The sequence below is a fragment of the Notechis scutatus genome, chromosome 3 (genome assembly GCF_049901735.1).
Source record: "Notechis scutatus isolate UNSWTSFEM ecotype Mainland chromosome 3, rNotScu1.2, whole genome shotgun sequence".
Classification (NCBI taxonomy): Eukaryota; Metazoa; Chordata; class Lepidosauria; order Squamata; family Elapidae; genus Notechis; species Notechis scutatus.
Window position 1 is genome coordinate 10,276,321 of NC_142011.1, and position 24,690 is coordinate 10,301,010.

At 45.6% G+C, this 24,690-nt stretch overlaps 1 protein-coding gene across 1 annotated transcript in view; it reads right to left on the minus strand.

Moving 5' to 3' along the window:
- The window catches only part of SLCO4A1 (solute carrier organic anion transporter family member 4A1), a 54,833-nt gene extending 34,186 nt beyond the window's left edge, over window positions 1-20,647 (minus strand). Inside the window, exon 1 of the mRNA XM_026665077.2 lies at window positions 20,405-20,647. The gene's annotated coding sequence lies outside the window, so the exon portion shown is untranslated. The remainder of the gene's footprint in view (window positions 1-20,404) is intronic.
- Window positions 20,648-24,690: the final 4,043 nt, after the last annotated feature.

Sequence of the window (24,690 nt, forward strand, 5' to 3'; positions counted from 1 at the left end):
TTTTGTCAGACGTGAAATCACTCAAAAATGTATGACTAATATCCGACCATGTTTAATTTGCCTCTGTGGAAACTTCATACCTCTTTCTCTAAGTCCTCATTATGCTCGGTGTGACGTAGGATGTCAGAGAGGAAGTTTACAACATCTCAAGGAATAGTTAAGAGAGTTTAAATTGGGTGAATCCAATTTACACTTTTATCTTTTGGCTTATGGTAATCGTTCCACTATTCACAGGATAACATTTGAGGAGAAGGAGATCATTGAGAGAAATCTTATTAAAACGGCTAACGATGAGGCAGCGTGAAAGAGAAGTTGAAATGGAGACAAGAAAAGCAGAACCATTACGATCCCAGTGCCAGGTTTTTTTTTCCTTCAGAAGTGGCAGATAACATTCACGTTGGATAAAGTGGAACATCAAAATCCCCTCAGTTAATTCAGCTGCAAAAATTGCCACGACCTCATTCAGTTCAAAAAATGAGATACTAATAAAGGAGAATATTTGTAGCTTGGGATTGACACGAAGGGTCCTTGGTGGTCTCTGAGCTTGGTTGTTTTCTTGCAGATGTTTCATTACCCAAACTAGGTAACATCATCAGTGCTAGAAGATAAAGGTGTTTATAGAGTGGAGGAGGAGAGGGAGAGGGAGAGGGAGAGGGAGAAGGAGAAGGGGAAGGAGAAGGAGAAGAAGAAGAAGAAGAAGAAGAAGAGGAGGATGTCAGCTTTGGAAGCCATATTAGTACCAGAAGCTTCCATTGCTGCCACATTCCTGTATCTGGGAAAGTAGGAGGGGGGATTTTTAGAGTGTTGGTAGTTAGACATAATAACATTCTTCTTTTTGGTCAAGGTCATGTTATTCCTGCACCTGGAGGAGAAGTGTTTGAAGGGATGTCTCAAGTTGGGGCGGTTGGTGATTGGACCATGTGATGGACTGATGGGTGCAGGGATTGGGTTTTGACTTTTGAATTATTAAGGAAAAACCCAGAACTCTCAGATTTGGGTTTTCCCAGATGTGCCAGTATAACTACTGTAATAAAAGGATAAAATGTATGAGTTTTTAATTGGAGTTGGGTTTTTCTGGAATCCTGACATAGGACAGTGGGGTCCTTGGTGCTCTCTGAATTTGGATGTTTCTTGCAGACGTTTTGTTATCCAAACTAGGTAACATCATCAGTGCTAGAAGAGAAAGGTGTTTGTGGAGAGGAAGAGGACGAGGAAGAGGAGGAGGAAGAGGACCACAATGGTGGGGTCTTTGGTGCTCTCTGAGCTTGGGTGTTTTCTTGCAGACATTTCATTACTCAACTAGGTAACAGCATCAGTGATTGGCAATTAGCCTGGTAGTGGGCTGTGGCTCACAGATTAGGGACACTTGTAATAAGCAAAATTTTTATTTAAGTACAGGTAGTCCTCAACTTTCAATCACAATTGAGCCCAAAATTTATGTTGCTAAGTGAAACATTTGTTAAGTGAGTTTCGCCCCATTTTATGACCTTTGACACAGTTGACTTTGACCTTTGACCTTTTGCCCCTTTTTATGACCTTTGACCATTGACTTTGCTCATCAGAAGATTGCAAAAGATGATTACATGAGTATGAGTCAATTACCAAGCACCTGAATTTCTTATCACGTGACCATGGGGATGCTGCAACGGTCATAAGTATGAAAAAAAAAATTCAGTGCCGTTGTAACTTTGAACGGTCACTCAACAAACTGTTTTAAATCAAGAACTACTTGTATTATCCCTTCATTAATGGCCTTATCACCGTGTTCAACAAGGGTGAGATTCAGCTGGTTCAGGCCGGTTTGGACGAACCGGATGTTAAAGTTACATTTGGTTCATTGAACCAGTAGTTGAACCAACCGGCTGGCCCCGCCCACCCTGCCCCTCCCCTCCCAGGAATCTCCACGCCAGTAGTGGGACTCAAATTTTTTTACTACCGGTTCTGTGGGCGTGGCTTGGTGGGCATGGCAGGGGAAGGATGCTGTAAAATGTCTATTCCTCCCTCACTCCAGGGGGAAGGTTACTGCAAAATCCCCATTTCCTCCCCACCCCACTAACCTGCTTTCCAGCTCCCTTCTCCTGTACAGGGCAATAAAAGAAGACCCAGCCGATCAGCTGGGACTCAATGGGAGGCAGAGCATAGATGGGGGTGGGACCAGTCAGAGGTGGGATTTGCCGGTTCTTCGAACTACTCAAAATTTCCACTACCGGTTCTCCAGAACTTGTCAGAACCTGCTGAATACCACCTCTGCTCCACGCAGCCAATTTTGGATGCAGGTAAGTGCAGGGGCTCTCGCAAGGCAAAACATGCTCCTCCTAGAAGTTCTGGAAGTCCAGAAAGAGGCTTGTTTCCAGCTTCCGGAGGGCCTCTGGAGCCCAGGGGAGGCTATTTTCACCCTCCCAGAAGCCTGAGGGAAGCCTCCGGACTCTGGGGGGAAGGCAAAAAAACGGCCCTCCCGGAAGTTCCAGTAGGCCACACCCACCGTGGCCACCCAGCAACTGGGCAGAGAACTGGTTGCTGGGATTTTTGAATCCCACCCTCGGTGTTAAGGCATTTCTACGAACCGTAAAGCAATTTATTTTAAATAATAGTGCCATCGTGCCCCTCTAAGCCACCAATCCTCCAATTAAAAAAGAAAAGAAAAGAAAGGATAAAAGCATGCCTAAAAAGAGATTAAAGGATTTCAGGAACCACTAAAAGCATCAGTGAAACGGATCTAGTAGCTCTCGTCCCCCAATCATGATCTATCGTTAATGCCCTAGAGAAGTAGAACCTCAAATGAGAAGCTGGTCTTCAAATGCTTTCCCGTTCATGCTTCACTAGAGCCTTTTGGCAGCCAGTAGCAAAGGACTCAAAATCCATTCCTGGCTTGATTCCACAGGAATCAATTCAGGCTCCAAATGGAAGTTTTACATCCGCATCCATCAACACAACAGTCAGTTGTGGTTTTAAGGAAAAAGCAAAGCAGGTTGAAAAGAGAGGGCGCCGCATTTCGTGGAAGCAAAAGACCACTTGGGTGATATTTCCACCAACCACCACCCCGCTCTTCTCCTTCACTTTGCTTCGAGAAAGCTTTTTACACACTTGGACGTTCAATAATCGTCCTTTAATAAATAATATTGTACACAGAAATACTTAATGGTACTTTTAGTGACATCAGGACTGAATTGATGATACTTTATAGATTTGTTTGTGGATAAGAGAATCTGAGATGAATGTTTGTAATCTTAGTCACTAAATGTGTTTAACTTGTGATATTTCCTTCCTTCCTTCCTTCCTCCCTCCTTCCGTCTTTCTTTTTTCTTTCTTTTCTCCTTCCTTCCTTCCTTCCTTCCTTCCTTCTTTCTTTCTTCCTTCCTTCCTCTTCCCTCCTCCTCTTCCGTCTTTCTTTTTTCTTTCTTTTCTCCTTCTTCCTTCCTTCCTTCCTTCCTTCCTTCCTTCTTCCTTCTTTTCTTCCTTCCTTCTTCCTTCCTTCCTTCCTTCTTCCTTCCTTCCTTCCTTCCTTCCTTCCTTCCTTTCCTTCCTTCCTTCCTTCATTTCCCCCTCCATTTCATTTTGTTTTTGGAATTAACTGGTTATCATTTGAGGACAGTGTCTGACCATTCAAATAACTCATAGATTTTCTCCCTAAAATCATGCTAAGATTTCCCACAAAAAAAGAAACAGAAAAAAAGGATATCTTGCTAAGTACAAGAATGGGGAACATTTTTTTTTTTGCTACATATATCAGCAGCAGGCTGAAAGTTTTGCACAAGATTTGTGAAGTGAAACATTTGCACAACGTCTTGACCTTGGTTAGCGATAACCCTGGTTCATTATATTGTTGCTGTTTTCTTTCGCATGCATGGCTTTACGTGTTGCGTGAACTGAACCCATTTGGTTATTTTAGTTTGAATGCCTAGGATAGATCCAGAAAACCGATTGTTTCATCTCTTCTTTGCCTCAGGCCCCTAACCTCAGAAAATGGGGAATCAAAAGCAATTTTTCCCCAGCATGTTTGAATTGAATAACATTTATTGTCATTTTCCTGTATACACAGTGTCATATCATCTTCTTTTAATGACCCCATGCAGGGTGGAGTCTGGGCAACTGAATGGAACTGAGTGTTTATTGGCCGGATGCCCTTCTTGTCACCAATGTGGAGTTTTTTTCAGCAGATATATTCTCATTGTGCCCAGAGAGAGAAATATCTGCCTCTATCTAGGATTGAACTCACAGCCTCCTGATTGTGAGAGCTCCACCTCTAGGCCACCATACCACTCACATACACAATAGCACATATTAGAATGAAATTCCGATACACTGTATATATTAGAGGAATCCATTCTGATGGAAGGAGATGGTCTTGAAAGTAAGCTGGCATCAAGCTATCAGTTTATAATTCAGTGTGTTGTGCAAACCTGGACAGTGAGATAAGTTCAGAAAATCATTATATCCTTTAACTACAGGACTGTATTTTGTGTGAACAGGGCTCCTGCCTTGAAAATCAAAACCAGTCAGATTAGACAACACACAATGGGGTGTGAAACAATACCCTCACCTATTGTATGACAGCATTCCAAGAACTAATTTGAACTAATATGAAAGACACCAAGTGCAGGAAGATTTTAGAGCTCGGAAATAATTTCCTGGTCCAAAGAACAAAAAAATAAATAAAACATGATCAAATGGAAATGCCATTTCCTTCCAAGATAAACGGCGAAAAAAGGAAGATCGTGTTACCATTATAGGGCTGAATGTCTTGGCACCAGTTGCAGCTTATTTCCTGCCAGGAGAAAGGGACAGGCCATTAACAAATTGGCAAGGGCAGCTGTCCCCAAGGGCAGGCTGGGGAATAAGTTTCCTGGGAAATTGCAAATCCTTCAAAAGAGGTTCGGAGGCCATGAAACTGAGACCATTCTGCAGATCCGGCTGAAGGGCCCTCAATTGATGCTTCCTCTACATATTTGTGATGACCCGGGGCAAGGCGCAGAGCTAACACAGTCAGCTGATAGTTCAAAACTCCCTTTATGGCTCCAAATGCGCCCCCCCACTTCCCATGTTCCATTTTTGGCCTCCTGGGTCTCAGGGAAGCCTCCTGGGAGCAAAAACAGCCTCTCAGGAGGCTTCCGTGAGGCCTAGGGGGCAAAAAAATGGAGTGCGCAGGGCAGGGGGAGGTGGTTGCTGAGAAGAAGAAGAAGAAGAAGAAGAAGAAGAAGAAGAAGAAGAAGAAGAAGAAGAAGAAGAAGAAGAAGAAGAAGAAGAAGAAGAAGAAGAAGAAGAAGAAGAAGAAGAAGAAGAGAGGAGGGGAGGGGGGGCGAGAGGAGAAGAAGAAGGAGAAGGAGGAGAAGGAGAAGGAGAAGGAGAAGAAGAAAGGAGAAGGAGAAGGAGAAGAAGAAGAAGAAGAAGAGGAAGAAGAAGGGAGGAGGAGGAGGAGAAGAAGAAGAAGGAGGAGGAGGAGGAGGGGAGGGGAGGGGGGGGAGGGGAGGAGGAAGGAAGAAGAAGAAGAAGAAGAAGAAGAAGAAGAAGAAGAAGAAAGAAGAAGAAGGAGGAGAGAGGAGGAGAGGAGGGAGGGGAGGGGAAGAAGAAGAAGAAGAAGAAGAAGAAGAAGAAGAAGAAGAAGAAGAAGAAGAAGAAGAAGAAGAAGAAGAAGAAGAAGAAGAAGAAGAAGAAGAAGAAGAAGAAGAAGAAGAAGAGAGGGAGGGGAGGGGGAGGGCGAGAGGAGAAGAAGAAGGAGAAGGAGAAGAAGGAGAAGGAGAAGAAGAAGAGGAGGAGGAGGAAGAAGAAGGAGGAGGAGGGGGAGGGGGAAGGAGAAGGAGAAGGAGACATGCCCACAGAACCGGTAGTAAAAATATTTCTATCCCATCCCTGGATGATTCAGATGCCAGTCTCACATTCTCAGCCCAACTTTCTTTATAGGGTTCTTGAGGAGAGATAATTAGTGTTAATAATTAGCAATTACTTAGTAATTAGACCTTGAGCTTCCCAAGGAAGGTTCCCCAACCGTAGCAACTTCAAGATGGGTGGACTTCAACTCCCAGAATTCCCAGAATTCAACATATTGGCTGGGGAATTCTGGAAGTTGAAGTCCACCCATCTTGAAGTTGCTATGGTTGGGGAACAATGTTCCAGAGGAGAAATGGGATACGAAGGCAAGAAACAACTATATATCATGGCTGAAAGGTTCTTTATGCAACTAAAGAAAAAAAAAATGTGCCTGCTCAGGCGAGGGAACTGCCTGTCCCCACTTCCTGTGTTTTTGAGGTACTGTCAGTTATTCCGTGATCTTCATGGGTCAATACGAGAATGCACCAGATTTAGCGTAAAACTGACATTAAAAATATCTGCTGCCTCGTGTGTTTTCTTCAGGACTTGTTCTACCCGAGCATCACATCTGTGATGTTGGCAACAGTGGAAAGTTTCTGGAAATTCTGCAAATGTTTGTGATTAGTCATCAGAATTGCCATCAACGCTTGCAGAACGTCATGAAAGAGATGATGAAAAGCTTCTGTAAATACCCCTATTAACTTCGTGCCAGATTTGGGGGTGAGGTGGGGTGGGAGAAGGCAGACAAAAGCGAGGTCATATTCTTCTCCTTTTTTGGTTGCCACTTTTAACTCCAGAATACACAGAATTGAGACCTTTTAGGACAATATTTATTTCTTCCTCTTTTAATAGAATAGAATAGAATAGAATAGAATAGAATAGAATAGAATAGAATAGAATAGAATAGAATAGAATAGAATAGAACAGAATTTTTTATTGGCCAAGTGTGATTGGACACACAAGGAATTTGTCTTTGGTGCATATGCTCTCACTGTACATAAAAGAAAAGATACATTCATCAAGAGTCAAGAATCATAAGGTACAACACTTAATAATAGGGTACAAACAGGGATGGGATTCACATTTTTTAACAACCGGTTCTGTGGGCATGGCTTAGTTGGTGGGCATGGCTTGGTGGTCATGTGACTGGGTGGACATGGCTTGGTGGTCATGTTATTGGCTGGGCATGGGCAACTCAATATCACTCATATCGAGGCACGCACCTCCTCACCTGGCTTCTCATGACTGTGGGGATGCTGCAACAATCATAAGCATGAAAAATGGTCATAAGTCACTTTATTCAGTGCCATTGTAACTTTGAATGGTCACTCCACACAAGCAAAGTACCAGCAAAGGAGGAGAAAAAAAAACTCCAGAGAAGTTCCTGAGACAGGAAGTCTAGTCCTGCCAAGAATGTAATAAGGGTTAATGGAGATGCAGTTTCTGTAAGCAACTGCAGAATGTTTCCTTCCTGCCTTCCTTACAGGATTAGGCCAGTAATTTCTTCTAACAACCGGTTCTCCGAACTGCTTAGTATGTTAACAACTGGTTCTAGCGAATAGGTCGAACTGGTAGAATCCCACCCCTGGGTACAAATAAGCAATCAACTCATACTAGGAAACGGTCAATATAAATTGTAAAGAAACAAGCAACAAAGTTGGAGTCATGCAGTCACAGGTGGGAGGGGATGGGTGATAAGGAGGGATAAGAAGATTAATAGTAATAATAGTGCAGACTTTGTAAATAGTTGAATAGTGTTGAGGGAATTATTTGTTTAGCAGAGTGATGGCATTCGGGGAAAAACTGTCCTTGTGTCTAGTTGTTCCGATGTGCAGTGCTCTATAGCATTTTGAGGGAAGGAGTTGAAACAGTTTATGTCTGGGATGTGAGGGTTCTGTAAATATTTTCACAGCTGTCTTTTTGACTCATACAGGTCCTCCATGGAAGGAAGGTTGGTAGTAATTGTTTTTTTTCTGCAGTCCTAATTACTGTCTGAAGTCTGTGTCTGTCTTGGTGGGTTGCAGAACCAAACCAGAGAGTTATAGAGATGCAGATGACAGACTCAATGATTATATAATTTATGCCTCCATTCCTCTCCAATCTCTCGGTGTCAATTAACCATGTTCCCATAACGTGGTAGATTAGTCAAAAGGGGTGTTGAGTTACTAATGGGTTCAGTGTGCTGTGAATTGAATTGGCCCACTTTTGTGCTTAAGAGGGTGTACTTCTGTGATTATAACATCCTATGTTAAGAGAGCCACTGTGGTTTGATTTGTTAATCTAGACAGTTGTGAGGTGCAGGAATTGCGGCCTTTTATGTTCTGCTACTGACACCAAGATCATCTTTATCCTCTTAGACTGACCTTAAAAGATACCAATTGGCTCAAAGTTTTTTTTTGGTTTTTTTTTGAGCTCTGTAGTTGAACTTGGATTTTTTCCCAGACATATTATATGACTTACTATAAAAGAGAAAAATGATTTTGCTGGGAAACAAAATTAGAGTGAAGAACATAGAAGGCAAATAAAAGGTTGGCTTTTCTTTCTTTCTAAGCATTTCCGTGCTCTAAATGGTGCTTCACACACAAAAAAGGGGAAGGCAAAATCAACACCTATATTTCTATTCTTGATTCTGAAATCCCCTCCTCTTCTCTTCAGAACTCTTCTAACTAAGAACTATCTATGTAGGTCTCTTTGCACAGAAGGCAGGTTTGAGAGATTCCCACGGGTTTTGAATTTAGGATTTTATTCAACCACCTTTCAGCTTCAATTTCTTCACTGGCTGTGAGACATTAGCTTGAAAACCACCAAGGATCTCTGCTAGAAGTGCCCCAGATCTGGTGACATTGTCAAATAAGATTGGCAAATAGAGGAGAATATTTGCAGCTCAGGGTTGAAATGAGAGATCCTTGGTGATTTCTGAGCTTGGTTGTTTTCCTGCAGATGTTTCATTGCCAGAATAGGTAACATCATCAGTGTAAGTGACTAGTTTGGGTAATTGAATTGAACTGAATTCTTTATTGTCATTGTACGTATATACACTGTATACATACAACGAAATTCACATAACACTCAGAGACCAGACTCAACGCGCGCGCGCGCACACACACACACACACACATGACAATCCCCAAACACCTCCCCACCCACCAAAATTCCCCTCCTCCTAAAAACACACAAGCACCCACACAACAGACCAAATGATACTGTCCAGCATCTCGCTGATGGTGGTCCTTAAATTCATTAAGTGCAATTATAGCTCTGGGATAAAAAAAACTGTTCAGAAAACATGTGGTCTGAGTTTTAATTGTTCTGCATCTTCTGCTAGAAGGCAACAGTTTATAAAGATTGTAAGCAGGATGGGAAGAGTCTCTGAGAATGTTGTGTGACTTCCTCAAACAGCGAGGTGCGAAGATGTCATCCAGGGCTGGTAGCTGGAGCCCGATGATATTCTGGGCAGTTTTAATGATTCTCTGTAGAGCATTTTTGTCCGCTACAGAGCTGCTCCCATACCATGCAAGAATGCCGTATGTCAGGACACTCTCAATGGTGCTGCAATAGTAGGACGGAAGTAGACGCTGAGATAGATTTATCTTCCTGAGCATTCTCAGGAAGGACAGCCTCTTCTGTGTCTTCTTCACAGGCATGTTAGCATTCATAGTCCATGAGAGGTCCTCCGAGATATAAGTGCCCAGAAATTTAAAACTACCAACCTCCTCACCATTTATGTACAATGGTAAATGAAACATCTGCAAGAAAACAACCAAGCTCAGAGAGCACCAGGCACCCCTCAAGTAAGAATCTGTAAATCACTAAAAACCGCCTGCTAAAAAAATAATAGCCAGTCCTGGAGAACTTATCCACAGATCCACTGCACAGTGTTGTACATCACAATGATGTGCATGGGATCCTGATGAGAAAAATATCTTTTTTGCTGATCACATTACAGAAGTTATTGTCTAAAGACAACTACGATAAGCCTGCAACAATTTGGAACAAAAGGATTGATGTGGGGGGGGGGGGAATGAATTGTTTGGTCACAACCACACAAAATACTTTCGGAATAAAAAGTTTGAAGGCGAAGAAGAACAGAACATCTTGCTAACTGATAAGCATGGGAAGAACTGTATTGCATTTTGCAGTTGTGTGACTACCCCAAAAATGATGGGCAAACGTGAATGTGCCAAGTCTTACAGAGCTGGTAGAGGTAACAGAATAACAGAGTTAGAAGAGATATTGAAGGTCTTCTAGTCCAACCCCCTTCTCAAGCAGACAAAAGGCTGTTTAGTCTCTTCTTAAAAACCTCCAGTGATGGAGCACCCATGATTTCCACTGGTTAATTGTTCTCACCCTTAAGAAATTTCTCCCTAGTTCTAGGTTGCTTCTCTCCTTGATTAGTTCCCATCTATTGCTTCTTGTCCTGCCTTCGGGTGCTTTGGAGAATAGAATAGAATAACAGAGTTGGAAGGGACCTTGTAGGTCATCAAGTCCAACCCCCTGCCCAAGCAGGAGACCCTACACCATTTCTGACACATGGCTGTCCAGTCTCTTCTTGAAAGCCCCCTTGATGAAGCTCCCACAACTTCTGAAGGCAACTTCTGTTCCATGGGTTGATTGTTCTCACTGTCAGAAAATGTCTCCTTATTTCCAGGTTGAATCTCTCCTTGATCAGCTTCCATCCATTATTCCTTGTCTGGCCTTCGGGTGTTTTGGAAAATAGCTTGACCCCTTCCTCCTCTCTGTGGCAGCCCCTCAAATATTAGAACACTGCTATCATGTCTCCCCTGGTCCTTCTCTTTACTAGACTGGACAAACCCAGTTCCTGCAACTGTTGTTCTTAGTATGTTTAGTCTCCAGGCCTCTAACCATCTTTGTGACTCTTTAGATGTTTTAGGACTTAAATCGTCCAAAATCTTGGAAACAGTGATAGGATCTTCCAGCCCTTCTTTATTAAGAGGTTGTTATGGAGGAGGTTCATTGTGAAAATTTGGCATTTCTTCTTTCATCCTTCCCATCCCTTGGGCTAAGCTGCTAATTCTTAGCAAAGCCATGAACAATTTTTGGTATCCCTTGGTTGCTCATATCTATAGTCTTCCCTTTTCTTTCTTGTCTTCTTCCTAATCTCTCACCCAAAGTGTTTAATGAAGTACAGGTAGTCCTCAACTTATGGTCAAAATTGAGCCCCACATTTCTGTTACTAAGTGAGACAGATGTTAAATGAATTTTGCTCCATTTTTCTTGCTGCAGCTGTTAAGTGAATCTGGCTTCCCCACTGAGGGTTGTTAAGTTAGTAACACGGTTATTAAGTGAATCTGGCTGTGATGTCCCAGGGCGTGACACAAAAATAACAAAGTCACAAAAGTAGAATAAATTCCCTTTAATGCCTCCAACTTGGCCCCCAATGTCCAATTATCCTCAGCTGGAGATCAAACTCTTCCAAAAACAGTCTATGAAGGGAAGAAATGCAGTCTGAACCCAAAGTAAAGATAATTAGAAATTAAAAAAAACAACACAAACCATACTGAAGTAATTAACACGGCAGGCCAGGATGATAAATTGCAGACTTCCAAAAGATAATGCAGCACCCACAGTTGGAGGATGCCAAAACCCATATAAGCCTTGACAAAGATAATGCACGCTTTGCTTCCAGCAAAAAGCTGTGTGCAAATGCCCCTCTTATATCCTGTTCTCCCAGTTGCAGCCCATGAAGGGGATCAGGGCCCTTTCCTCTCCCATAAGCCATGTTGCTCGCTTCTCCGTTCCTCCCTCTGTGCCCTAGGATGAAGAGGGGATGGCCCTGGTCTTCCTCTGAATGCCCAGCCAGACTGTGCCCTTCCCCGGTTTCTTCCACAGCCACTGGAGCCACACTCCCACTCCATCAGCTGCTCAATCTCCCCCTCAGAATCAGACTCCAACAAGGGCATGACACTGGCTTTCTCACTGACTGCTTGTCAGAAGGTCGCTAAAGGGGATCACATGACTCCGGCGCACTGCAACTGTCATAAATATGAGTTAGTTGCCAAGGGTCCAAATTTTGATCATGTGACCATGTAATGGATATAGGTGTGAAAACAGTCATAAATCAGTGCCACTGTAGCTTCGGTCATCCAACAAAATGGTTGTAAGTTAAGGATTGCCTGTATTTTCAAACTGTCCCAAACTGAGAAACCCTAGTCTATTTCATCCTCAGGGTCACTCCAGGTGAATCAAAAGTGAATCCCAAACCAGATTTGAAATTTCTTCGTGCCGTTGATAATTTGGGGCAGGGATCCCCAACCTTTTCAACGCCGCGGCCCGGTTCCGGCATCAGCTGGGCGCCGCAGCCCGGTACCAGGCGTCAACTGGGCGCCGCCATCTTTTATGACGCGAAAAGCGCTTCGGTGGCGTCACCGGGCGCTTTCGCAGAAAAGATGGCGACGATGCGCTTCGGTGAGCTTTTTCGGGTAGAAATGGCTTTCTACCGGAAAAGCTCACGAAGCATACGCCACTCATCTTTATGACGAAAGCGCTTCCGGTGAGCTTTCTACCGGAAAAGCTCACCGGAAGCGCTTTTTTACCAAAAAGATGGCGGCGCCCAGCAACCAGCGGCCCGGTAAGGCTTGTTCACGGCCGACCAGTACCGGTCCGCGGACGGCGATTGGGACCCCTGATTTGGGGGAAGAAGAGAAGAAGAGGGTAGATATAAAGGGAAACGAAGTATTTTTACATCACTCCATCTACCCATTCCGTCTTTACAAGAGAATTTAGAAGATAACTGGAGGCCTCTGAATGTATGGATAAGATAAAGTTTAAGCCACAGAAGCTGTCACTGAAAAGTAAGATGAAATAATGGCCTTCTCTTGCCCAAGAAAGCTTGTTGGCTGGTACAGGTATTGTTCTGTGCATGCTATTTTCGCCTTCAAACTTTAGCTTCCGAGAGGTCAATGCTCTTTCTAGTTTCACTGAATATTCTGATGCTTCTTTTTTATTAATTAGTTTTTTTTAAAAAAACTGCTTTCCCAAAGCTAGCATGCTTCAGAAGCGTCGAGATGACAACTCAAAATTTCCTAGTCGTGTGATTGTTCCACTCGCTCTTACTCACGCTACAAATTCATCACCTCTGAGTTACTGTTTTATCAAACCTACAAACTCATCTCCTTTCAAGGATCTGGGCTTTTGATCTGAATGAGAACATTCTGCTTGACTCACCTCTGACTCCTACCTAACCATGAGCTACAAACACAAGGGACCATAAAGAGTTGATACGGGGTGGCGGGGAAACCCCACCCTCAGCCCCAAAAATGGACTTGCGTGATGAATCTCACAAGTTTTGTTCTAGAATGGGAGAAGTCAGTAAACCTCACTTGATGGAGGGCCGCATGTTTTGTTTTTAAATACACAGGCTTAATTAGATCCACAAACATCTAATTCTGCAGAAAACCCATGATTTGGTTGCATCATACATAAATACAATTGCAAATGGAAATTCAACTTCAAAATTCAAAACAAAAACAGAGCAACATCAGCCTGTCCTTGAAACTAAAACATACACAGAAATGTTGAAAAATAGAATCCTATTTCTATGTGCCCCCCACATCCTTCCTGGCATTTAAATTAAATGATGGAGGAAAAACCCTACCCTCTGAATGGCTTTTTTTTTCTTCTCAAGAAGAGGAAGTCTTAAAGACAGGCAGCATGAAAAGGAAAAAAAATGTGCTGCTTTAACCGGCTGCCTTTAACACTGGCTTTCGGATCACAATTCCCATAATCCACAGCACAGGTGGAATGGAGGGAAGGCAATGTCCAACTGTTGTGCAGGGTCCAAAACTCAATTTCTGCAAAATTGGAGGCATGCCAGTAACACTGAAAGGTTAGATTAGCAAGAGTTGGAAGGGATCTTGTAGGTCATCTAGTCTAACCCCCCACCCAAGCAGGAGACCCTACACCATTTCTGACAAATGGCAGTCCAATCTCTTCTTGAAAGTCTCAAGTGATGAAGCTCCCACAACTTTCGAGGGCAAAGCTGTTCCATGGATTGATTGGTCTCACTGTCAGAAAGTTTCTCCTTATTTCCGGGTTAAATCTCCCCTTGTTCAGTTTCCATCCATTATTCCACACCCTTTTTCCCATGTGCCTTTCCTTTAAACCGCCCCACTCCAAAATAGAATAGCAATAGCACTTAGACTTATATGCTGCTTCACAGTGCTTTTCAGCCCTCTCTAAGCGGTTTTGAGTGTCAGCCTCTTGACCCCAACAATCTGGGTCCTCATTTTACCGGCCTTGGAAGGATGGAAGGCTGATGTCAGTGAGAATTGAACTGCTGGCAATCAACAGAATTAGCTTGCAATTCCACATTCTAACCACTGCACCACCACGACTCTTTAATACAGAACAATAGAGTTGGAAGGGACCTTGGAGGTCTTCTAGTCCAGTGGTCCCCAACCTTTTTTGTACCAGGGACCGGTTTTCCAAGGAAGAAACTGCTTCAAAGAAGCGGGGGCTTTCCTGCGCACTATTCCGAAGCGCCCGTTTCACCCCCCCACTCCCACTCCGCCGCGCGTGCTTCAATCCACAGTGTCCCGTTCTGCCTGCCTGCCTTAGTTTCTGGTTGTTTGGGAGCAGCTTCGGCTGAGAATAATAACTATTCGCCTTTTACTCAGCCGAAGCTGTTCCGATTCAACCATTAACGAAGGCAGGCAGGCAGGCAGGCAGAACGGAGCACTGGGTTGAACCGCGGACGGGGTGGGGGTGGGGGGAGAAACGGGCGCTTGGGAAGCTGCGGCGACAGGAAAAGCTCCCCCCGCTTCTTGAAGCAGTTTCTTCCTGTGCTGGTGGAGGAGCGAGAGAGCGACTGAGAGAGCTGACCCAGAGAGAAGGACAGGCTTCGGTTGCTTCCTCCCTCCCCTTCTTCCATTTGTGTCCTTGATCCCGATCCCAGCAGCATTCACCGAAGGTGAAGAAAGCCGCCATTTTTAAAAAAAAATCTTTGCGGCCCGGTAGAGAGTGCTCCACGGCCCGGTACCGTCCGCCCGGTGGTTGAGGACCCCTGTTCTAGTCCAACCCCCTGCTCAGACAGGAGACCCTATACCCTATACCATTTAAGCCAAATGGGTGTCCAGTTTCTTCTTTAAAAGCCTCCAGTGATGGTGCATCCACAGTTTTTGAAGGCAAGTTGTTCCACTAGTTAATTGTTCTCGCTGACAGGAAATTTCTCTTTAGTTCTACATTGCTTCTCCCCTTGATTAGTTTCCATCCATTGTTTCTTGTCTTGCCTTCTTGGTGCTTTGGAAAATAGATTGACCAATTCTTCTTTGTTGCAATCCCTGAAATATTGGAAAATTGCTATCATGTTTCTCCGTGCCCCCTAAATCCTTCTTTTCTCTATACTAGCCATACCTAATTCCTGCAAGAAGATGACCAGGCTAAGTCCGAGGGTCGGGGGGATCAAACATATCATCAACCTGGAATCTCTTGGAGTCAACTATGCTTGCAAAAGAGATCTAAGTCCAGGCCTACTTTATTTAATAATATTGTGCCAAGAGAAAATGAAGAAAAGAATTAACCACCACCACCCCCAAAAAATTACACCATAACCAACATTACCATTAATTCCAGAAAATGTGGCTATTTCAGGATTTTCTCCCATGGCACAACTCAACTTGTCTCCAGGGTTTAAAATTGAGAGCCTGGTAACAACTTTCCTGTGGAATAAACTTTATTAAAAGACACAAGGCTCTAGAGCTGTGACGGTGAACCTATGGCACGCATACCACAGGTGGCACACAGAGCCATTTGTAGGAGCACGTGAGCCCCAGCTACACTGCGCATGCCTGCGCCTCACAGCTGATTTTCGGCCCATTTGAGGCTTCCCAAAGCCTCGAGGGAAGCCTCTGCAGCCTTTGGAGGCCGAAAAACAGACCCGTTTCATCACTTCCTGTATTTCCGGAAATACTGGAAGTGACAAAACAGGCCCATTTTTTGGCCTCCAAAGGCTGCAGAGGCTTCCCTCAAGCTTCTGGGAGGCTGAAAAAGGCCTCAAATGGGCTGAAAATCAGCTGGGAGGCACACAGTGCAGATAAGAACGGCGGGAGGATCGCATGTGGATGCACAGGGGCGTGGGGGCCCGTGCGCATTGCCTTCTGGGTGCTGGCACCCGAGTGTCCGTGCAATTTTCAGCACAGGAGCTCGAAAAGGTTAGCCCCCAATGCCATAGAGCAAGGGTCTTCAACTTGGCAAGTTTAAAACTTGTGGACTTCAACTCCCAGAATTCCTGAGCTAACATGACTGGAGGAGGAATTCTGGGAGTTCAAGTCCACAAGTCTTAAAGCTGTCAAGTTTGAAGACTCCCTGCCACAAGAGGTAACTTTGCCCAGGTCGCACCAAAAGTGTGTTTTCAACCCCTGGGAAAATCGTGGTCACTTTCCCTGTTTAGATCAATGGTCAAGGAGACAGGCTTGTACACGGATCTCCAAACAAAGGACAGTTGTTAAACTCAGCAGGAGGCCTACCATTTATACAACACAACGCCTGGTGGTGGCAGCTCTCTGAATGACCAATTCCCACACAGATTTAGTCAGGTTATTTATTTATTTTTTATGCCACTGTTATTACTTAGTAATTCAAGATGGCGAACATACAGAATAGTACTCTTGCTTTTTCCTGTTGTGAACAACAACCCTGTGAGGTGGGTTGGGCTGAAAGAGAGGGGCTGGCCCAGGGGCTCACCTAGCCAGCTTTCATGCCTAAGGCAGTACTAGAACTCCCAGTCTCCTGGCGATTGGCTTAAAATCACCCAGCTGGCTTTCAACACTAAGGCAGGACTAGAAGTCCCAGTCTCCTGGTGATTGGCCCAAAGTCACTCATTCCTAAGGCGGACTAGAAGTCCCAGTCTCTGTTCCCAAGCACATCTAGGCAGACTAGAAGTCCCAGTCTCTGGTGATTGGCCCAAAGTCACCCATTCCTAAGGCAGGACTAGACCCAGTCTCCTGGTGAGAAGTCCCAGTCTCCCTGGTGATTGGCCCAAAGTCACCATTCCTGCAGGACTAGAAGTCCCAGTCTCCTGGTGATTGGCCCAAAGTCACCCATTCCTAGGCAGGACTAGAGTCCCAGTCAGGATTGGCCCAAAGTCACCCATTCTAGCTAGAGGACTAGAAGTCCCAGTCTCCTGGTGATTGGCCCAAAGTCACCCATTCGTAAGGCAGGACAGAAGTCCCAGTCTCCTGGTATTGGCCCAAAGTCACCCATTCCTAAGGCAGGACTAGAAGTCCCAGTCTCCTGGTGATTGGCCCAAAGTCACCCATTCCTAAGGCAGGACTTTAGAAGTCCCAGTCTCCTGGTGATTGGCCCAAAGTCACCCATTCCTAAGGCAGGACTAGAAGTCCCAGTCTCTGGGACTAAGAGTTGGCCCCATCTGAATTGGCCCAAAGTCACCCATTCTAGCAGGACTAGAAGTCCAGTCCTGGTGATTGGGACTAGGCAGGACAGTCCCAGTCTCCTGTGATTGGCCCAAAGTCACCATTCTATAAGTCCTAAGGGCAGGACCCAGTCTCCTGAAGTCCCAGTCTCCTGGTGATTGGCCCAAAGTCACCCATTCCTAAGGCAGGACTAGAAGTCCCAGTCTCCTGGTCCCAAAGTCACCCATTCCTGGTAGAAGTCCCAGTCTCCTGGTGATTGGCCCAAAGTCACCCATTCCTAAGACAGGACTAGAAGTCCCAGTCTCCTGGTGATTGGCCCAAAGTCACCCATTCCTAAGGCAGGACTAGAAGTCACCTTCTTATTTCTAGGCCGGCACTTTAATCACTACACCTACTGATTCTCTAAGATCAGTTGCCATCTTAGCTAGGTTTTGGATAATTCCCTGCTCCTGTGGGTTGGGTTCTCCACAAGCCCAGAGAAGGATTAACTTAGTCCCCAGGGCCAGAATGTCGTGGGAAGCCGGCCAACACGCGTCTTGTGGTGCCTTAAAACCCCTCGAGGGCTGCAATCCCCTCAATGCCACTTTGTTCTGCGGCCCACCCGAGGATTAACCCCCCCCCTCCTTGACCTCCTTCTCCAGCCTACGGGATCGCCCCGCTCTGCTGCCACACCAGCAGCTCAGAAGTCCCGGCGGCGTGGGCGGAGGGGTGGGAGGGGGTAGAGCTGCGGCCGCTCCCACGTTGTCAAGCAAGCAGCGTGGGAAGAAAACCTGTCTCCCCAGAGCGTAGGTGCAGTGAGAAGAACGGCTTCACTGGAAGAGGGTGGATCTCCCCCTCCCACTCTCTCTCTTTCCCTCCCTCCCGCTCTCTCTCCCCTTTCCTTCCCCCTCTCTCTTTCCTTTCCTCCCTCCCGCTCTGTCTCTCCCTCCTTCCTCTCTCTCTCTCCTTCCTTTCCTTCCCCTCTTTCCTTCCCTCTTCCTTCTCTCCTTCCTTCTCTCTCTCTTCTCTCCCTCCCTCCCCTTTCCTTCTCCCTCTTTCCTTCCCTCTTCCTCCCTCATTCCTTCTCTCTCCCTCTCTTCTTCCTTCTCTCCTGCTTTTTCCCCTCTTTCCTTCCCTTTCCTCTCTCCCTCCTTCCTTCTCTCTCTTCCTCTCCCTCCCTCCCTTCCCCTCTTTCCTTCTCCCTCTTCCTTCCCTCTTCCTCCTTCCTTCTCTCTCTCTTCCTTCTCTCCCCTTTCTTTCCCCCTCTTTCCTTCCCTCTCTCTCCTTCCCTCCCTCCCTCTCTCTCCCTCTCTTTTCCTTCCTACCCTTCTCCTCTTTCTTCCCCCCTTACCTTCCCTCGTCCTCCCCCTTCCTTCCTTCTCTCTTTCTCTCTCTCTCTCCCTCTCTCCCTCCCTCTTTCTCTCCCCGCCCCTCCCCCCCCGTGAGATTGGAAAGATGACCGAAGGTAACCCCGGGTGGCAGACGCGCGACGGCTGTCCCCACACGCCAACCCATTGTGCCACCCACATCCCGAAGGCGCGCCTCCTCTTGTCGCTCCAGAAGACAGCTGCGGCTCGCGAAGGCGGAAGGGGAATCTACGCGCAGGGAGGCTGCCATCGCACAACCCCGCTGGCCGACTTCATTCATTGTTTGGCTTCGCACGAGATGCGAGGGAGGGGCGGCGGCGGCGGGGGGGGGGGAGTGAAGTAAACCCAGAGCTGGCTTCCCTCCAGAGTGAAGCCGCCCTCCCATCGCCGCCACAACCTGCCCAACGACTGAGCGTTTGGGGAGAGAGAATCTCCGGCTGCGAGGTTCGCACCTGACCAAGTTAAGCGGGGCCGTGTGAAGACAGCACAAGAGCATCTTCTTTTGTCTGTTTCATGAGAAAAGAAAAGATGAAAATTGAAACAGGAGAGACAAAAAGATCAATATAAGGATTTGAAAGATATTGACACTTAGAAAAAGAGATATCGTTGAATTTAGAAAGGAATGAGATCATTTAAAAACAAGGTGGAGAAAACTAAGGGAAGGGAAAAATCACAGAAAAGGCTAAAATAGTAATAAGATATGGAACAGAATACAAAGATGAATATGAAATTGGGTTTGTGTCTGTATGGAGAAGTGATAGCCCGGGATCATGCTATTCTCAAAAAAAGATATTTTATTTGTATTATGTTTTGTGAAAACCCAAATAAAATTTTTTTCAAGAAGATCATCTTCTTTTCTCTCGGGCAGAAAACGTATCTCCCACCCCCCCTCCTTTCCGGGATGTGGGCGAGAGGGATTCCTTCTGGGTTTTAGATAAAGGGTCTGACATACGCAGATTTGATTTATTTTTATTTATTTATTTACAAATCACCCTTGACAATTCCCTGACTTGGTCATAATCTGCTTTCTGGACAAGATCCCGCGTGATTGCTCACTGCCAGGCAACCTGCGTTCCCTAAACCCCGTTTTTTTTGCGGGGGGATGCTGAGAAGAAGCCCAAAGCTTCCTTCGCCCCTCTTTTTTCTCTCCTAGACAAGCACCCCGAAACTGTTTTTTTTTTTCCCCTTTTCTTTTCTTTCAGCAAATGCAACCAAACCCGCGCAAAAGCCGCTTGGCTGCCGGGGAAGATGTTTGTCACACAAAGGAAGTCGCTTGCACGCGCGCGCCCACACAAACACACAGAAAGTCACACACGCGCGCGCCCGTACTCGTAGCCAAGGGCTTTTCGCGCCCTTCTGCATCCCACACCCACAACTCACACACACACACCCGCCGCGTTCCCCCCATTCATCCGTGTCCTCCACCGGGCGGCCAGCAAGCCACACACAACCGCTCCCGGCTTGGAAACGCTGAATCATCTCTGGCGACGTTTCGTCTGCAGCGTGCAAAAAAATAAAAAATAAATAAAAAGGAACCGGCCCCCGCTTACCGGCTCTTTTACAAGCCAACTACCCGCATCCTTTCTCCGGTGCAAGAAATCGGCCAGGAAAACCAGCTGTTCTCATCCCCCCTAAAATAAAATAAAATAAAATAAAATAAAATAAAATAAAATAGGATGCTTCGAGGTGAAACGGCGAAGCAGAATCTAAACCAAAAAGCCGAGCTGCTTTTTAACACATCTGGATATTTCCGAATCCGCTCTTGTAACGGGGATGACGACAATCGAGGAATCTCCTCCAAGCCGCTTGGACGCGCAGCCTCTCCCTCCGCCCAACCCAGCCCGGATTCCCTTCCATTCTTACCTGGGTTCCCGTTCCCACGGGTGGCTGTATTCCACGTGTCACGGACGCCGTCCCGGGCTCGGATGGACTCTCATTGCGCGCCTTCCGAACCTTAACAAACCGACAGCGCGTCGGTCAGCATAAGGCTGCGCGGAAAACATCGTAGTGAACTCATTCCAGGTAGCGATTCCTTCCCGACGTTTCTTTTGAGCCACTTGATTTATTTTCTTTCTTTCTTTCCTTCCTTCCTTCCTTCCTTCCTTCCTTCCTTCCTTCCTTCCTTCCTTCCTTCCTTCCTTCCTTCCTTTCTTCTTTTCCTTCCAAGCCTTAGTTACCTTCGTTCCGCGTCTTACAACTCGCTTACAACTCGCTTCACCTGTACCTGTTTTAATTTTGCACTGGCCGGAGAGCCGGTTCTTCCTTCCTTCTTTCCCTCCCCCTCCCCCTCCCCACCCCTTGCCTTTCTCCCCTCCCCTTCATTCAATCCCCGGGTAAAACCCGCCTCCTTCGCCCGGACTAAGGTTTGGCCGGACCAACCCAAGCGCCTCTGACGTGATGGTCTTATCTCGGCTTAAGCCAATGGCGAGAAAACCGGGGTACCAGCCGAAATGACAGCCAAGGAGATTGACGGGCAGGCAGGGAAAGGGTTAAAATAAGCAAACCCGGGAAGGCTGTCAAAACGGGGTGGGAGGGGAGGAAAAGGAAGACAATGACAGAACAAAAAGAAAAGGGGAAACAATAACAAGAATAAGAGGAAAACTTAAAGGAGGCAAAGAGGTTTGGGGCAATAGCCCCCTCCCCAAGTAAAGTTTTTAACATATTAACAGAGTTGGAAGAGACCTTATAGGTCATCTAGTCCAACCCCCTCCCCCACCCAAGCAGGAGACCCTACACCATTCCTGACAGATGGCCTTCCAGTCTCTTCTTGAAAGCTTCCAGGGATGAAGCTCCCACAACTTCTGAAGGCAACTTCTGTTTCATGGGTTGATTGTTTTCACTGTCCGAAAATTTCTCCTTATTTTCCAGGTTGATTCTCTCCTTGTTCAGTTTCCATCCATTATTCCTTGTCTGGCCTTCATGTGCTTTGGAAAATAGCTTGACCGTCTCCTCTCTGTGGCAGCCCTTCAAATATTGGAAGACTGCCATCATGTCTCCCCTGGTCCTTCTCTTCACTAGACTAGCCAAGCCCAGTTCCTGTAACTGTTCTTCATTCATTGGCATTTTATTTATTTATGATTATAGCAATAGCCCTTAGACTTATATACCGCTTCACAGTCCTTAGCAGCTCTCTCTAAGCCGGGGGTCTCCAACCTTAGCCACTTTAAGACTTGTGGACTTCAACTCCCAGAATTCCCCAGCCAACCATGCTGGCTGGGGAGTTCCGGGAGTTGAACTCCATAAGTCCTAAAGTGGCCAAGATTGGAGACCCCTGCTCTAAGCAGTTTACAGGGTCATCCTGTTGCCCCCAACAATGTGGGTTCTTATTTTACCGACCTCAGAAGGATGGAAGGCTTGAACCGGTGAGGATCGAACTGCTGAAATTGCAGGCACCAATTGCAGTCAGTCAGCAGAAGTAGCCTGCAGTACTGCACTCTAACCACTGCACCACCACAGCTCATTATCTTGCCTTTATTATTTTTTATAAATAATTCAAGGTGGCGAGCATACCTAATATTCCTTCCTCCTCCTAATTTCCCCACAACAACAACCCTGTGAGGTAGCTTGGACTGAGAGAGAGAGGGGCTGGCCCAAAGTCACCCAGCTGGTTTTCATGGCTAAGGCAGAACTAGAACTCACAGTCTCCAGCTGATTGGCCCAAAGTCACCAGCTGGTTTTCATGAGGGAATAAAAGGGGAACTCATCAAATTTGCAAGTGAAATAGCCAACACCCCGGAACAAGGGTCTCCAAACTTGGCAAATTTAAGACTTGTGGACTTCAACTCCCAGAATTCCTGAGCTAACATGACTGGAGGAGGAATTCTGGGAGTTGAAGTCCACAAGTCTTAAAGCTATGAAGTTTGAAGACCCCTGCCCCAGAAGATAAGCTCAAAATCTAAAAGATTCTTGTCAGACTTGAACACCGGACCCTACCTAACAAAATGAAATTCAATGTAGATGAAAGTAAGGTTTTAAACTTAGGCAACAACAGCCAACTGTACAGGTGCAGTCTAAGTGCTTTTTCAGTGGACTGGACTCAGAGGTGGTATTCAGCAGGTTCTGACCAGTTCTGGAGAAACGGTAGTGGAAATTTTGAGTAGTTTGGAGAACCGGCCAATGCCACCTCTGACTGGCCCCGCCCCCATCTATTCTTTGCCTCCTGAGTCCCAGCTGATTGGCTGGGTCTTCTTGTGTTGCCCTGCACAGGAGAACGGATCTGGAAAGCAGGTTAGTGAGGTGGGGAAGGAATGGGGATTTTGTAGTAACTTACCCTGCCACGCCCACCTAGCCATGTCCACAGAACCAGTAGTAAAATATTTTGAATCCCACCACTGGTTGGACTACATGACTCCCAAGGTCCTTTCCAATTTGGTTATTCTGTTATGAAGATTATTTAGACAAATGTTTAAGCCCATGATGAAGAAAAAGATACCCATCAAATTGTTCTCAACCCCTAGCAGCCACATCCATCCATGACCATCTATCCTTAACCGATTCTTTCCAGTCTTTCATCTCTATTGTAATGGAGTCCATCCACTTTATGGGGATGCAATGGCTAAGTGGTTAAAGACGCTGAGCTTGTGAGCGCAAAAACAGACAGTTCTGAGTTCAAGACTCGAGCACTGCGTGATGGGATGAGCTTCTATTCCTTGCTCCAGCTCCTGGTCACCTAGCAATTGAAAAGCATGCAAATGTGAATAGATAAATAGGTAGCACTTTGGTGGGAAGGTAACAGTGTTCTATGCACCTCAGTATATAGTCATGCTGGCCACATGACCATGGAAATGTCTTCGGACAATGCTGAGAAATGGAGATGAACACCATCCCTAGAGTCAGATATAACTGAATAAAGGAAACTTTTACCTTTGCCTATGGAGATTCTCAGTCATCCAGGTCATGGTCGTCCCAACGGTGCTTTTTCAAAAGGCAACTGGACTTTCTTTGTTTTTTCTTTTGAGGATGTTTCGCTTCTCATCCAAGAAGTTTCTTGGGTTCAGAAGTCCAGAACCGAAGAAGCTTTCTTGGATGAGAAGCAAAATGTCTTCAAGAAAAAAGCAAGAAAGTCCAGTTGCCTTTTGAAAAAGCACCTTTGGGACTTTATCTTTTACCTTGAGCCGTGGTGACCTAATGGTTAGAATGCAGTACTGCAGGCTACTTCTGCTGCCAGCAGTTCAACAGTTCGATCCTGACCGGCTCAAGGTTGACTCAGCCTTCCATCCTTCTGAGGTGAGTAAAATGAGGACTCAAATTATTTGGGGAGCAATAGGGCTGACTCTGTAAACTACTTAGAGAGGGCTGTAAAAAACACTGTGAAGCGGTATATCAATCTAAGCGCTATTGCTATCCACTTTACTACTGGTGATTGTCTTCTGTATCCTAACCAGATCCTTTAGGACAAACTAGTCTGGTTACAGACCATTTTGTGCAGGGACTGTGTTGCTGGAACTCTCTTAACCTGAGCACTGAATTCATTCCCTTTTTTGCATTTGCACAATCCGTTCAATGAACAGCTAATCTTATCGGCTGTCCATTCAACCCTAATCAAACAGACTTTAAAACTTCACACGTTTGGCCTGTTGCGCACGTTCAACTAACTATCTAATCTTTCACCAACCTGACTAGGCACAACGCACAAGCACAGCTCCTGAGGAGGTGTATGGGGGGAGGAACCACTTATCTATCCAACAATCATCATTTTGGGCTTTTGCAAAATAGTCAAACATAAAACGTAGGAGAACCTAATCATCAATTTTGGGAGTTGAGGTCTATTTTGGCCCTGAAAGGCCTATGCTCAATTTATTCTGATATACTGTGAGTGATAAGATCAGGGAAATTATCAGGAGAAGAAACTCAAGGTTTATATACCAGATAAAGGTTAACTAAAAACAGAGTTCCAATGCAATCTGAGTTCCAACACAATCACAGCTGTTCTCACTTGTGGATGACTTCAAGTGAGACTGATTAAAAACTAGCACATCACAGAAAGGTCCACAAAATCTAACACCGTGCCATGAAATTGTGCTGCATCAGACCATACCCCAGGTTGCTTTCTGAAATTTAAATGCAGCAATTGGCAAATCAAAGCAATTGGCAAATCAAATAAATAAATAAATAAAATAAAATAAATTCCCCCCCCTGTTTACAAGCAG